This window comes from Solea solea, chromosome 17, assembly GCF_958295425.1.
Source record: "Solea solea chromosome 17, fSolSol10.1, whole genome shotgun sequence".
Lineage (NCBI taxonomy): Eukaryota > Metazoa > Chordata > Actinopteri > Pleuronectiformes > Soleidae > Solea > Solea solea.
In genome coordinates, this window is record NC_081150.1 from 22,872,779 (window position 1) to 22,886,948 (window position 14,170).

Here is a 14,170-nt window from a genome sequence, read left to right on the forward strand (position 1 = left end):
TGGCATACAAAGAACCAACTCGTAACCAAAGACTACGCTATGTAAAATGTGAATTAACTTTTATTAGTAACTTTGGTAAGTTTCAGATTTCAATTCCTAAATAATATCGATGGAGGGGGGCCCAAAAAATACAGTCTGCCTAGTTTAGTCCATTTATTTAATCCGGCTCTGAAGTGTAAAAAATACAGGGCTGCATGCTCCAGTTACATTCTTGAAGCCTTCACACACACCACAGATAAAACACAGTGATTGACAGACTCTCCAAACTTGGTCTAATTCTCAGGCAGATCATCTTTTATCATCAACACAGGGCGGCAATGAACAGCGCCATCTGGTGACGGTCTTAGAAAAACAGAACAACATGACATTGTTTCTTGTCGAGCAGCAGTCGAGCTCACTTTCTCCCTCCAAGACAAGAAGTTCAGATCTTTGATTGTGATCCTCTGCAATATCAGGCTTTTATTAGGGCTTTTGAGCAAAGTATTGAGAAGAAGACTCATAGTGTCAAAGATTGCCTGTACTTCCTTGAACTAGAGGGCAGCCTCGAGAAATGGTCAGAAGTTGTCAGCATATGCCACATGACACAGAATATGCCAAGGCTAAGTCTTTGCTGCAAGAACATTTTGGCAATTCATTAAAAATTGCCACAGCTTATATGGATAAAGTTTTCACATGGCCATCAATAAGATCTGAGGATGTTAGTGCTCTGCAGGCTGACGGTTTCTGGCTGCAAGAGTGCTGCAATGCATTAGGACCATGGAGTCCTCGTGTGAGCTGGACCATAATTAAGAAGTTGTCCTACAAACTCAGAGACAAATGGAGAGATGTGGCATGTGGAGATATATTACAGCATTGTAGAGTAGTATATATATATATATATATATATATATACTGTATATATATATGACTTGTACAAATCTATACTACTCTACATATCTAATATCTACATATTATATTTAAATACAGATACAATGACCGTGCGACTTTAATATAAATCTAACATTCAAAGTTAGAATAAATAAAACATTAACAATATACAAACTTTTAAACTGTCAGGTCAAAACGTTTCCATTAAAAACAAAATAACACGTCAACAACAAATCTATGGATCACACCGAGCATCTAATGACAGCGACGTCTGAGCCAGCGGATCATTTCATCAGGACAGGCCGAGGTCACGCTGCTCTGTGCCGGGCACAGTGAGCGCCGAGCGTCCGCAGAGGCGGAGCTTATCACCTCCGACAAACGTCGCTGCCAAACTATAAATACGTCATATCTTCATACACAAACCACATGTTTGATTTCTAAATGACTCATTTCTCGCCTCAAATGATGTTAAAACTTTGTTCCGGGACACAGAAAAATATTTATTTCAGATTTATATTTCTATTACTTGCTGCTATGCTCCGCCCAAATGAATTCTGGGATACATGGCCATCGCAAGTACACTTAAGTTTTTTTTACTTGGTAAAAATGGGCGGAGCGAGGACACTTCTGGGTTTGAGAACCGTCCTCGCTGTTCGCTTACTTGAGAATTGGAACAGCACTTGGACTGAGGCTGATGACGTTTTCACAAGTACGGGAGTACGCAAGTACGCACAAGTACGCACAAGTATGGATATTGAGAAACGGCCAGACTCTCTAGCAGTGATTGGATACTTACTAGTTTGAGCCACGGCAGTGCTCTGCAGATCAGCAGAGCCACACCCGGGATTGTTAACGGTTAAAAACCTTTTTTAACCCACAATGGCCGAAGGAGAGCTACGCGTTGATTTGGTTGCTGATATACTGGCAAGGCCATTTTCAAGAAGAACTTTTCAAGAGAAGCTAGATCTCGTGAGAGGAGGACGGCCGACCCCTGAGCTAGCTAACCTGTCCCAGCCGGGGAAGGGTTCATTGTCCTGGTAACTGTCAGGTGTGCTGCAGTTCCACCCAATCTCCGTGGGAGACTGCCACATAAAGGCGGGCGTAAAGCACCTGTCAGCCCCTTGCTTGCTGGAGGCTGGGTCGCGTCACTCCTGTGCTTCCTCCATTTCCGCGTCCGGGTGGTTACAGGTGGGCTGCCGGCTGCACTTCTCACGTATGTCGCCCATCCAGTGCTAATGTTATTGTTTTATAAAGGTCCACCTGGGTGTTGCTGCTGGCTGCGCGCTGTGTGCCGCGCTGTGTGCCGCTCTGTGTGCCGCTCACTGTCCGCTGCTGGTCGCTCTCGGGGAGCGTGATTCCTCCGTCCCACGCTGTGTTGGCCGGGATCGCCTGACCGGTATGTAGTGCAGTGGTCTTAGCTTCCTCCTCCAGCCATTCATAAGTTGCTCATTGTTTGTTCACTTCATCGTAGGACGACTGACCGTAACGGCGCAGCGCCGACTAATCCGCTCCTAGAACCGCTGCTGCTTTGCTTCCGCTTTGTCTCTTCACTTCTTTGCCTCAGTTAAAGAGATCATTTGGACTGATTGCTGTGCCTCATTGGAACGGTGTGTTTGCGGAACTGATCGCCTCGCTTGCGTCGGCATTCGCCGCGCCGCCAGGTTGCTTGGTAACGCTGTCTCCGATTGTTGGCACAGCCTCATCTTAAACCAGTGTGTGTGTGTGTGTGTGTGTGTGTGTGTGTACTTGCATGAGAGGACAGTGTGGGAATATACATTTGATTTTGTTCCTTTCTGGTAATTTCTTTGATTTCGTTTGTAATTTGTTTTGCTGTAACCCATAATTACAATTATTCTGTTAGTTTTGGGTTATTATGGGTTGCTTTCCAGTTGCTTTTATATATAATTTTGTTTATTTGTCATTGGGTTTAATTATTATAATTCCTGTACAATTAATTCTTTGATTTCTCTTTTGTTATTAGTTATTGTTTTGTTTCATTATTTGTTATTTTCTAATTGGTTGCTTTCTGGTCGCCCCCATTCAGGTGCTGAGCCTACGGTGGTGGATTGGTGTCCTGGTCACGGTGTCCCCTTTTTGTTGTGTTAGCACTTTGTAGCTTCTTTGTTTTGTTTACTTTTATTTGCTTCACGTGTGGTGTTCCTGGGATCCCCTTTTCTTTTGGATACGGTTTATCGCTGTAGGTCTCAGCACTGATTGGTTCCCCTTATATGTCCCCTTACGTGAGTAATTCTTTTATATTACTTTTAAAATAGAAATTTGTGTAAATAAAAGTGTTTTTGCATTATTGAACTGCCGTCTCTGTCTTGTTGCATAACGAACCTCAGTGCCTCCCTTTATTTGGGGTGAGTTCATTTATAAGAAATCCCTGGGTGAAATTCCCAGGGTGGCGTTGTCTGGCAACAATTCAATTTATCGATGCTGCCTTAAAAAGGCATTCCCCCATACCTCGTGTCGCCACATTTGCAAAGGACAAATTTAGTGTGTGGAGCTACACTGGATTTGCAAACTTAAATTGTTTAACCAAGGCAGCAACGAGACACCAAAGCACGGCTGGACACTTGCAAGCTACGGTGCTTTTAAAAACTTACGGGGACACTAGAGTGGACTCACAGCTCAACGAACAGGTGCGCAGGGAAAGAGAGCTGCACAATGAAATGGTGAAGAAAAACAGGGAGATATTGAAAAGACTGATTGATTGTGTCGTGTTTTTGGGTAAACAAGAGCTTTCATTTAGGGGACACGATGAAAGCAGTCAGTCCTCAAACAGAGGTAACTACATGGAACTTCTTTCTTTTATGGCTGAGCATGACACAGACTTGCATTACCACCTATCCACCAACAGAGTGTTTACTGGAACATCTGGCAAAATACAAAATGACCTAATTTATGCTATTGCTGAAGTGATGGGAGAAGAGATCAAAACAGAGATCAAAAATGCACCGTTCGTTGCTGTAATGGTAGATGAGACAACAGATGTTGGTAATGCTGCACAGCTCGCACTTGTCCTGCGCTATGTAACGACATCAGGTGTCAAGGAGCGTTTTATCAAATATGAGGATGTAACTAGTGGCAAGCGAGCTGATGACATTGCTGCTCTTATTTTACGTTTTCTCAAGGAATATGGGTGTTGTCTGGATAAAGTTGTGGCACAGTGTTACGATGGTGCAGCGGTAATGGCATCTGGACTAAATGGGGTGCAAGCGAAGGTTAAAGACAGAGCACCTATGGCCTTATTTATTCACTGCTATGCACATCGTCTTAATTTAGTACTGACTCAAGGAGCCTCAAAGCTTAAAGAATGCAAGGTTTTTTTGCCAACCTGAATGGCCTCGCTGCGTTCTTCTCAAGATCTCCAAAGCGTACTCAGCTACTGGATGATATGTGCAAGCGGCGTCTTCCTCACGTTGCACCGACACGGTGGCAATCCACATCAAGATTGGTGAATGTAGTCCACGAGAAGAGGATTGCGCTAAAGGAATTGTTTGATCACATACTGGAACATCATGATGAGTATAATGAGGACACTGTGCTTTGTGCAGATGGATTTGATAAGCGCCTGGATGATTTTGAGTTTTGTTAATGGGCTTTTTGAGCATGCTGATGTGCTCTTTGGAATACTACAGTCTAAAACACTAGATGTACAATTCTGCATGGCAAGGGTGAAGGAGTTTTGTGACACAGTTGAGTGCGCAAGGGGCAGATTCAGTCAGATTTATGAAGAAACGGTGAGCATCTCAGGTGGTCCAAGCGCGCGCAGAGGCCAGGGCGCAGCGCAAGGCGACCTCCACGCACACTACCAACAACTCTACAGCAACATTCTGGATAACATTCTTTGCCAGATACGGAATCGATTTCAAGACCACGAAAAATGATTGTTTCTCTCCCTTCTCGACCCCCAGCACTTCCAGACACACCGGAGAAACTTTCCACAAACAGCCTTTTCCAGCTTAACACAAAATCACGGCGCACTGTTCGACCTGCCCCGACTAAAAACAGAACTCACTGTAATGTATGCCATGACTGATTTTGAGGGAAAAAGTCCAGTGGATCTCCTTGATTTTCTTAGGATCAAAGAACCGAGTGAGAGTATGGGACAGCTTTATGCACTGGCTTGTTTGGCTGTGACAATCCCTGTGTCCACAGCTTCTGTTGAGCGGTCATTCTCATCCTTAAAGCGAATTAAAACATATGCAAGAAACACAACTGGACAGACGCGGCTTTCAGCATTGGCCTTCATGTCAATAGAAAAGGATTTATTGTTGAAACTGAAACACACAGACAAACTGTACAACCAAGTCATTGACGTCTTTTTGAAGAAAGAAAGGAGAATGGATTTTGTGTTTAAATAAGTGTTTCGGGGGACAGAGCCGTTTTGGTGAGTGCAACATTTTTTTTTCACGTTTAATATGTTTTTATAATTTATTTCGTTCATATCAAATCCATAATAACGAACTAAAATGACAAATATACTGTATAATGTATATATAATATAATATAATATAATGTATGTGAATCATCTGGCGCAGCTGTGCGGTTGTACTGCCGTCTCGTTCGTGTTTTTCTGATATTAAACTGCGATTTTGCAATTTATTGTACAATCTTGTTAAAGCTTGTATATTCTTTGTGGACTCATTTGATAAAACTTTTTGGAAAGATCATTTTAAAGACCCTTTTATTTTTAAGTTTTGGCAGTAGCATACCAGATATGATTTAATTGCTGATGCGGGTTTGTTGATTTTAAAATGCGCCGGAAAATAGCCCATTTTGTACACAATTGAGGTGATGCAATGCCCAGTAGTGCTTAAGTGTGTTTCTAACTACTCTCTCCAGTCCAAGTGTTATAAATGATGGCATAATGAAAGGTATTTATTGACTAAGTAGGACATCACTGAAGGCCTAAGCGTGAAATGCACCGCCCGCCGCTGGTACTCCACCATGCAGATGAGCCACAAGCTTTGCATAGCTGCCCTTTTTTGTGCAGATCAGTGTCCGAGTGGCATCTCCTCAGCTCAGGGTCTGCTCCTTCACTGAACGTAGTGTTGCTCTATAAGAGAAAATGTCAAATAAAATTGTATTTTGTATTTTTAACATGGGAACATTTTTAATCCAGAATCAAGTAGTAATGAACTGGACTGCATTTGCCTTTAAGACTTTCCCTGTCCTAAAATACATGCAGGCTAACTGAAATAAAACAAAAATCAAATGACACTGTTGACCGTGATTCAACAGAACTTCTAATTTCTAAACATGAAAAATATTATTCATCATCAAATCTTTTATCTTAACAATTGTAGAACTGAGGTCACACGTTTTCAAATGAGCAAAGCTGTGTGCAACTTCTCAGAGTCATTTAAAGATTAAAACACAGATAAATACTAATATATAAAGATCATATAGTTTACCTTATACGTTTCTTGGTTGAAAATGAGACAATGTTATATTGTCAATGTTATAACCTGTACATATAAATAAAAGAAAAAAAGGAAAAAAAGAAAAAAGATCTGTATTGTCTACAATTGTCACTGTGTTTTGCTAGCTTGCTTGTAGTTGACACATTGGAAATGACTAAGAATTCAGTATTTGCCCTTTGTGAACTCCAATAAGGCTTGCTGCAAGAGAATTGACCATGTTTTTATCTTCTTGTGTCCAACAGCTGCAGCCCATAGCCCCTCCTACCTTTACCTCTCCTTGGCTTTTCCTATAACAACCCAACGGCTCTTTTAAGAGCCACTCCTCTACTGAACTAGCTCTCTCTCTCCCTGTCTCTCTCACACGCTCACACATCCCTCTCTCTCTCTCACACACACACACACTCACACCTCTCTCTCCCTGTCTCTCACACACGCTCACACCTCTCTCTCTCTCTCACACACACTCACACATCCCTCTCTCTCTCACACACACACACACACTCACACATCTCTCTCCCTCTCTCTTACACACACACACGCTCACACCTCTCTCTCTCTCACACACACACACACTCACTCATCCCTCTCTTTGTGTCTGTCAGTCCGTCTGTCTTCTGTTGGTCTGTCTATCTTTCTGTCTCACAGACATGCCAGGCCAGGGGTCAACCTCAAGACAGTGTGTGGCCTGTCGCACTGTTATAAATGTAGTTTGCAAAACCTGCAAAATATGCAACAGCCACATAAACTCAGGCTCTAAAAAAACTGGCCAAATTTGATGAGAAACGGGAGAGTTGGGTCCAAACACACCGAAAAAACAGGACTGTATCTCACATCCAAGATGAAGCAAATATATTGCTATGATATTCCTTTTTATTGTTTTATTGCAGTGCAATTTGCAAATGTTGTTATAAATATTAATGTTATGTCTTACTTTTCTTTTGTGTGTGTGTGTGTGTCCTTTGTAGCTTGAAAAACTGCAGGCCCTGGGTGTAAGGGCAATGCTCTTGACAGCAAACACCTGGGTGTCCGAGGTGTTACTGCCCCGTTGCCACTTGTCGGCGAACGCTACTACATGTGTGGACAGAATGCGGGACATTTACCCAAAATGACCCAAAACTACCGGCCCAAACACTGGTGATATTCGTGAAAATAACAGCAATAAAACAACGACTGTACTTATGTAGATACAGTGTGATTACTAACTCGGCTTTACCAGATATTTTATATGTTCTGAGGAAATATCATTTTAAAGCCCTACTTTAGGACACAAAACTGTCGGCCCCAAAACACAATTTCTAGGATATAAGTGAATATAGCAGAAATAAGGCAACGTCTATGCCCTTTCTTAACACACCTTATCTAGATAGAGTATGATTACTACTTCGGCTGTACCAGACATTTCAAATATTCAGTAGAAATATCATTTCATAACCTTATTCACAACCATACTAGAAGCTTTCTGTAAGCACCACGTTGAAAGTTTAAAGGTCAATATTTAAAAGCTGGAGTTATGTGGAGTCTTCATACTGACATATGTTACTCTCCAGGCTGAGACCTTTCCAATGATGTATTTGTTTTCACTCTATGACAAAGTTATAACTTTCACATTTCATGGACACAAACCATCCAGGCTTTGTTTCAAAGAGCACTTTGAAGGACCAGTTCATAAAATTAAGCTCTTGTTTATTTGTTTGTCATTTATTTGTGGTCATACACACACACACACACACACACACATCACTAAGTTCAAATGTCTTATTTTGTCACTTCAGCATTTAAAATCCTTTGTTCAGATTGACGTCAGTGACACAAAGTGGCCACACGAGGCAGCACAGGACCAGCAGCTCCTGTGTGTGTGTGTGTGTGTGTGAGTGTGTGTGTGTGTGTGTGTGTGTGTGTGTGTGTGTGTGTGTGTGTGTGTGTGTGTGTGCGTGTGTGTGTGGTTTACAAACTTCAGTTTCCTGTGTGAAAACCTGATAAAAACTACGTCAGTTTTAGTCTACGATATCTCCAGAACATTTTCACGTCTTTATCTCACTGTTGGACAAACTTGGGGCTGGTCATTTTGGTACTGTTGCTATGGAAACACAAACAAACACATCATGTATTATACCGACCTAAACGGTTAATAACAACATACAGAAACTTTCTCAAGTAACTTTTTTTGAGTTATTTCATGCAATAAAAACCATTCTTGTCTTGGATGCTGCGTTTTTTGTTTTTTTTTAAATACTTTCTTCCACCATAAGTGTCTTTCATTTCCTCTGGCGCCCACACGGACGCCATGACTCACGTCTAATCCTCATCCTCATCCTTGGACCAGATTAAAAATGCTTCCGTTAGAACAGGTCACTGCTGCCACTTTTCTTTTCTTCTTCTGTTTTTTAATTCAAGCCGTTTCCTGCAGCACTTCCTGTTCTGTGATTAAAATAACTAGAACTAAACTGGACTAACACTAAATATAACAGCTGTGAAACGAGGCTGACACCTGACATGTCACACATGAGAAGTCATAAGAGCAATGAAATATGAATATTTAAATAGAGGAATATTTCCTTTTTGATAAACCTGGAGCAGCTCTTGGTTATGCTGCTGTAGACCTGGACTGCACTCTCTCACACTCAGGGTGTGAATATGAATATATATGAATATGGTGTGAATAGATCATCACCATTATTATAATGATGCCATCATTAAAAGTGCTTATCAGTATAACTTGTATCAACAGTCTCTGCTGCTGCTTCTATAAATGACATCATAGTCCTATGAACATGTCATCATCACACATCTCTGACTCTAAGTGTCCTGTATAAACTTAGAACGTGATACAGTTGTTGTGTATCTGCTCCTGGTCTCTACCTCTCCCCCCTTGTCTCTCCCCCTCCTCTCCTCTTTCACCCCAACCGGTCGAGGCAGCTGCTGCACGTCTGTGAGTCTGGTTCTGTCACAGATTTCTCCATGATGTCTTTGTACAGAGCCTTGAGATAATGGATGTTATGATTTGGCGCAGTACAAATACAATTGAATTGAATTGAACTTGAGTAAAGATTTGCTTTCTGGAGCCACCATTTTAAATGCTTCTCTGCTGCCTCGTGTGGTCACTTTGTGTCACTGTGGTTTTCATACACCGAGGTCCTATCATACCACATATGAACTCAGTGAAGGAGGCAGCAGTGGATCAACGACTCCTGTGTGCTGTCATGTCAAATGACTCATTTCTCTCTGGAGTTTGGTGCAGAGAGTGAGTGGTTTACAAACTTCAGTTTTCAGTCAGAAAAAGTAGAAATTTAAATAGACCTTTAATTGAGCTCAAACTCGTGTAATGATAAGATAAACAGATATAATGTCAACACACTTCTGACAGGAATGTGTGATCTCAGGGTCTGAGGTGTAATTAACATACTGACGCGCGTCACACAACACACAATCAAGTTGAAACGTTTCCCTGCAGCGAACACGCGTCACACACACACACAGACACACACACACACATACACAGACACACACACTCACACACACACACACACACAAACACACACACAGACACAGACACACGCACACACACACACACACACTCTCACACTAGAGTTGTTCCGATTCCGATACCGGTATCGGAAATGCCTACGATACTGCCGAAAATGTGGGTATCGGTATCGGCGAGTACTGGAGTCCATGCACCGATCCGATACCACATTATTTAATAGAGCCCCGTTAGCTCTGACGCGGTTCTTCTTCGCCGCTCTTGAAACAGTTGCGCTGTGCTGTTTTAGAGGCGTGAAGAAGAACTGATCACCCGACACCTGTAGACAAGGAGCTAACGTTAGCTCATCATGTCGGCAGTTTGGCAGTATTTACCAGTTAGCTCCTTTAGCGTTGTTAGCTGCGCTAGCTCCGTTAGCGCGTCTACAGTCAAACTGGAGCGGCCCGGTTATTAAACGAAAAGAGCAGCGCTGCAACTAACCAGCGTACCTGTGTCCTGCGTATGTATGCCTCTGTTTTTAAAGTTTAGCGTTACTTCAGAGACTCATTTTAACAATCTGGAGTCGAGTAAAAATGATGTCACGCACGTCCTTTCCCGGTCAGTCGTCATGGAAACATGAAGCTCTGCCAGTGCCGCGGTGTTTGGACCAGAGTGAAAACAAACGTACAAGCTGAAAAACGAAATAACATATCACTGGTAAAAATAAATGATGTCCATTTGCTGTATTCGTTCATGTTTTACAGAGGGTTTAACCTGAGCCAAACCTTACCACCAATGATTTATTTATTTATTTATATATATATATATATATATATATATGTATATGTATGTATGTTTATTTCGGTCATGTCAGTTAGATCACTCATCATCACACATCATCTTAGTGTAGTTTACACAATACACATAACCAAAAGGGAAAGCCGGAGAAGCAAAAGTTTATCTAGTCCCGTCCCCATTACCCACAGAATACATATTTTCATCATACAATACATCATTTTTCTTTTTCTTATGACATTTTGACAAAAACATGTTTCAGCATCAGGTAGCACTCAGAGATGCAGTCTAGCTCTAGACAGTCAATCAGACTCCATGTATGTCAGCTGTTGTTTGGTTACATTTGCTTCCACTGCCGTATCCACATGGTGTCTACAGATTTCTGTCTCTGACCTTTGTCATACTTTCCTCCTGGGTCATTCTGTATCGATTAATGGTCATCTCTACATACTTCTTTTTAAATACACTCCGTTTTGCTGATTTTTTCATCTCCTCATCCAGATTATTCCACTGTCTGACACCCGTGACTGATACGGTAAAGGATTTGGTGATGATAATCATATCACAGTCATGCAGGCGTAGTATGATATATATTTTTTTATAACACACTGGTATCGGTATCGGTACTCGGTATCGGCCGATACCCACAGCACAAGTATCGGAATCGGTATCGGAACATCTCTACACGTAAACAATACAGACGCGTACAACACCAACACGCACAACACACACGTAAACAACACAGACACGTACAACACACACGTAAACAACAGACACGTACAACACACATATAAACAACACAGACACGTACAACACCAACACGCACAACACACACGTAAACAACACAGACACGTACAACACCAACAAGCACAACACACATGTAAACAACACAGACACGTACAACACCAACAAGCACAACACACACGTAAACAACACAGACACATACAACACCAACAAGCACAACACACACGTAAACAATACAGACGTGTACAACACCAACACGCACAACACACACGTAAACAACACAGACACGTACAACACCAACACGCACAACACGCACGTAAACAACACAGACGCGTACAACACCAACACACACGTAAACAACACAGACGCGTACAACACCAACACGCACAACACACACGTAAACAACACAGACACGTACAACACCAACACACATAACACACACGTAAACAACACCAACACGTACAACATCGACACGTACAACACCAACACGCACATCACACACGTAAACAACACAGACACGTACAACACCAACACACGTAAACAACACAGACACGTACAATACCAACACACATAAACTCCTATAAGCTCAACAATAAGCTCCTCACTGACTTATCACTGCTCCACTGAAAGCATCATATTGAAAGCACTTTAAAGAGTTACCTCTCAGTTTGAGTGGAAAATCTCCTTCATGTTTCCTGGAGGACGTCTGATGTGGATCTGTGTTCAGTCCAGTGATCACACGAGAGAAAACTGTAACACATCAGGAGTTTTCTGTCAGAAAAGGTGTTTTATGAAACCTGCTGTTCATGTCACTTACATATTTGTGCCAGTAGATGGTGCTAGGCTACTCTGTATGTGACTGAAGGGCTGTTGTCTGCATTCAAGTCAGCTGATGAGCTCAGTTTTGAGAGCAAAAGTCAAATTAGATCCTGGATTACTTATTAACTGCATATTTGTTCATCAAGGACATCAAAAAGTACTAAGTACAATTACATTTAAATCATAAATGTGGATTTGATACCACTTCAAAAAAAGAATAACCTCAGTTTTGTTCAAGTCAACTTTGACCCTGGATTACTCCAAAAGTTCACAGTAAAAGCACTTCATCCGACTTTAGTGCATTAAGCACTTATAGTACTTATAGTACTTATAGTACTTAAAGCTACTAAATCAAGTCATTATTTTGATGATAATATGAATATATGACATTATTATTTCACTTTTAATCCAAATGATCATTTACAATCGTTCATTTAATCTCATTTAACATTGTGTTCGCGTTTGACGGGACTTTATGTTTCGGTTTGGACGCTTGAGTAGAATTGACATAAAGAAGAAAACATGACGTCACATTTAGGAAAAACAAAAGACGACTGACTGGAGTTATGACAGGCTGGAAGTTTCCATTCTAATCTGTCAGGATTAAGCAGTACATATACTTCATGACTGTACTTAAGTACACATTCCACGTATTTGTACCTGACTTTGTTATTTCTAGCAACTTTGACTACATTTTATATCAGAAATGATTTTTGATACTCAAGTAGAGTAAATGTCAAACTTTAAGACTTTTACTCGAGTCTCACTTTAAGGTACTTGACTCACACGCACTAAATCATCATATATCATCATATATTATCATCATAATCACGTCAACACTCACCAGTCTGTCCTCGTGCTGCGCAGTTCAAATGGCGACTGAAGCAAACAGAATAGTTACTTTCACTTTCTCTTACAGGAAATGAGTCGAGCGGGAAATAAAGAGGCAGCGCGAGAGTTCCACATCTATGTTTGTGGACTTGAATGTATTATATGAATATAATGTCAATGTAAGTGTAACATATGGGACGCTAGGACCCAGGTCACCAGGTGGGGAACCTAGCAACAGCAGCCTCACAGTACATGAGACTAGGATCTCGCGGGACTTTGCAAGTCCACGTTTGTTCTCGTAGCTCACCCTCGTCCATGCTCCTGTTGCCGGCGTCGCAGGTCTGAGAAGAAAAGAGGTACAAACACTTTTCTGGGTCTATATGCTTGTGTTTAATGTTGAGTTTAGATTATTTACCTCTCCTTGCATTCTTAGTGTGTCGGTTGGTGCCATGAGGGTTAAACTGCATTGTACCTCGTACCTGTAGGCCTTACCTCGTAGCAGTTTAAGGTGGGAGCTACTAATAATGTCCACCTAATATGATGTTGCCACCCGTCTGCTGCTGTACATTTTGTGGTCTATTTAACTTTGTATTTCCTGTTATATTTGTAGATATTAATCATCAGCACTTTATGACAAGCAGCATTAGCTGTCCCAGTCAATCTACTGTATTACCTGGATGCGCTACAGCTTAGCTCAAAGCAGGTACGAGAGACTGGGCATGGGTATCATCTGGGTCAGTTTTAATAATACTGTTGAATTTCTTGTAATGTATTTATTCTGTCTTGTAGGCTGAACTGGCGACACACGTCGGCAGGGCAGCCACTGTTCTCTCCTCCCAGAAATCCTTATAATTAGTGTCTCCATTTTTGTTTTGTTGCACTTACCTTGATAGTTGTGACCATCCACCTTTCCATGGTGTCGTAGAATTTAATGTTTGCTCTGGAAGTGTGCAGTGCCTTCGAACCTTTAAGTATACAGTGTTTTGAGCTGTTTAAGTGTGCAGTGCCTTTGAACCTTTAAGTGTGCAGTGTCTTTGAAGTGTGCAGTGCATTCAAACCTTTAAATACATAACAGTATTCACCTGGTTATGTGTGTGTCCAACTCTAGGTATCAGCCTTATCAAATACAAAAGTATTGATTTTATTGTTGAGGGGATATTGTCAAAATAAACTTTATTTTTGTACAACTTCAAGAGCCTCTGCTTGTCCTTGCCCTAATAGG

The 14,170-nt window shown here is 41.5% G+C and overlaps 1 protein-coding gene and 2 long non-coding RNA genes across 5 annotated transcripts in view; 1 reads left to right on the top strand and 2 right to left on the bottom strand.

Annotated features, from left to right (window-relative positions):
• The window catches only part of LOC131443310 (protein NLRC3-like), a 76,692-nt gene that overhangs the window by 23,373 nt on the left and 39,149 nt on the right, over positions 1-14,170 (bottom strand). The gene's annotated exons all lie outside the window — the stretch shown is intronic.
• Positions 947-7,391, top strand: LOC131443518 (uncharacterized). Of its 3 annotated transcripts, XR_009233628.1 has the most exons (4): positions 947-2,055; positions 2,122-2,263; positions 2,339-3,107; positions 7,265-7,391. It is a non-coding gene; the product is annotated as an uncharacterized LOC131443518 (long non-coding RNA). The 3 variants fall into 3 exon arrangements; XR_009233626.1 differs by having other exon boundaries at positions 947-2,263; XR_009233627.1 differs by having other exon boundaries at positions 978-2,263; positions 2,912-3,107.
• LOC131443527 (uncharacterized) lies at positions 13,133-13,978 on the bottom strand. The gene is made up of 2 exons (XR_009233637.1): positions 13,834-13,978; positions 13,133-13,289 (listed from the first exon to the last, which is right to left on the bottom strand). It is a non-coding gene; the product is annotated as an uncharacterized LOC131443527 (long non-coding RNA).